Source organism: Tamandua tetradactyla, chromosome 8, assembly GCF_023851605.1.
Source record: "Tamandua tetradactyla isolate mTamTet1 chromosome 8, mTamTet1.pri, whole genome shotgun sequence".
NCBI classification, from domain to species: Eukaryota; Metazoa; Chordata; class Mammalia; order Pilosa; family Myrmecophagidae; genus Tamandua; species Tamandua tetradactyla.
This window is the reverse complement of record NC_135334.1, coordinates 108,031,340-108,033,604: the sequence shown is the minus strand read 5'-3', so window position 1 is coordinate 108,033,604 and position 2,265 is coordinate 108,031,340. Positions and strand designations below refer to the sequence as shown.

The following is a 2,265-nucleotide window of genomic DNA, read 5'->3' as shown; positions in this document are numbered from 1 at the left end:
AGTAAATATCTCCATTTGACGGTTATGGAAATTGTCAGAAAATTTCATTTTCTCACAATTTTTCTCACTCACAATGGTTGTCAGACAGCCAAATGATATGACACAGAGCAATGCTAATCGTTTCAGCAGAAGACAGTATTTCAAAGGTAAGGGAAAGGAGGTGCAGACGCTAATGAAGTTTTATTATCAGAACATAGAATTAGGATTGTGACAAGAGACAATGGTGGTAGTGACACGTAGTGAGAGTGTTAAAGCTCTGTAGCTATATTCCAGGGATAGAAATAAGGATGAAAACCCCTAAATGGAAACAGACTGGATCTCAGCTTATCTGGCTGGAAGGAAAGCAACACAAAACAGCCCAGAAAACAAAAATCTAATCTAAGCCAAGCTATGATCCATAAAATAAGCAACGTGCACGGTTGTATAAGTAACCCCCACATTTCTGAGTGGGGAGATTGGGTGTGTTCGTTCTCATGAGAAACTGGTGGAAACTGGCTTCAGTGGATCACAATTATGCTAAGCATTCTGGATTTGAAATGCTGTCTTATCAGTGAGATGTGATTATTTTTGTTCTTTTTGTTTTGAGGGGAGGGAAGTAAGGAGAGGGGATTAAAAAGATGGAGAAGAAGGTACTTCTTCATCCAACGTGGAGCCCGCAAACATCAGTTCCATGGGATGGACACATCAGAACAGCCCTTTATCTCTATTTAACAGAGATAAACAGCCATTTACCTCTCATTCTTTCATTTGATAGGTATTTATGGTCCAGTATGCCCAGGCACCGCTCCGCGAAAAACTGGATAGAATGATACACAGACCCTTGTTCTTTTAATTTGCATTCTATTTGGGGGGTGGGGGTAGGGGGTAGAGAGATAATAAACAAATAAGAAAATATAAGCTAGCACTGCAGAGAGTTAAAATAAAGTGTGGTGATAGAGTGCTGGCAGGTGAATGTACATAAATTGTGTGTTGGTTTTAAAACAAGTCCCAAATTCTTTGACACCTCCTCCCAACAACAGGTGGCGTCTATGACCCCTGTCCTTGCACTTGGGTGGTCTTTGTGACTCCTTTGATGGATATAATGCAGAGGGAGTGATGCCAGGTAAGAAAACGCCGGGCAGCTTCTGTAGAGTTCTCCTGGGGAATTCCACGTGGGAGTCTTCAGCAGCATGTAAGAAATCCAACTACTGTGGGGACAACACGAAGAGAGACCACACAGAGAAAGACAGATGACCGTGCTGCCAGCAGTTCCATCTCTCAACTTCTTGAGTCTTCCCAGCCCAGGAACCAGATAAATGTTGAAGAAGGTTTCAAGGTGACCATCTGATTCCACCCCTTGTGAAAGGCCTGAAGTGAGAACTACTCAGCTGAGCCAAGTCCACAGCCCCGACCCTCTCAGACTGATGAACCAAATAAAGGACTGATACTGTTTTAAGCCATCTTTGGTTTGTCATACGGAAACAGAAAACTGGAATGGGGTGGTCCAGGAGGGCTTCTTTGAGGAGGTGACATGTGAGCTGATGACCTCAGTGCTTAGAGGAGCCAGGGGAGGAAGAAGAACATTCGGGCCTAAGGAGCAGTGGAAAAAATCTAAGGTCAGTGAGGCTGAAGCATAACACAATGAGAGTTTATGGGATGCAAACTGGCAACCAGCAGATGCTTGAAAATATCAACCATTATTGTTTATTATATAGGTATTATTGGGTGCCTATTGATGACAGGGACTCTCCTTGGAGCTGACATATATGAATTAAGGTTTCTGACCTTAAAGAACTTTGGTTTGGGGAGGATGGTGCAGAATCACCCAAATAATATATTAGAGTGATGCCAAGTGGGGCCATAGCCACTGCCCAAGTTTAATGTCAGAACACTAATTAATATCTATCCTATTCCAGGGGAATGGTTGGTGGGAAAGAAACTTTTCCAATCCTCTCTGTAGTGCAGAATTCCAGGGGAAAATGATGATGGGTGTGGGGTCTTGCAATTGCCCTCAAATAGAAGAGGATTTAACACCTTCTTATCTAAAACAAATGAACTCCTTAAATTAAGGGTGATGCACAATTTGGGCACAAACAAATCAAAACGATACTAAGTGGACATACGCTTCAAGAATTGCAAACATGCATACGAATACCTTTGAATTGTCAAATCACCTGGTCTTAAAATGGTGTTTTGCAGTGTCTGCCTTCTTTGACCTGATAGCCTATCTTGTGGTCTATTATCTTGTGGAATATAAAAAATTCACACACTAAATGGCACTACCAG

The 2,265-nt window shown here is 42.2% G+C and overlaps 1 long non-coding RNA gene across 1 annotated transcript; it reads left to right on the top strand.

The window, feature by feature from the left end:
- Positions 1-266: 266 nt before the first annotated feature.
- LOC143643728 (uncharacterized) lies at positions 267-1,435 on the top strand. Its single transcript, XR_013156357.1, has 2 exons — positions 267-550; positions 1,020-1,435. It is a non-coding gene; the product is annotated as an uncharacterized LOC143643728 (long non-coding RNA).
- Positions 1,436-2,265: the final 830 nt, after the last annotated feature.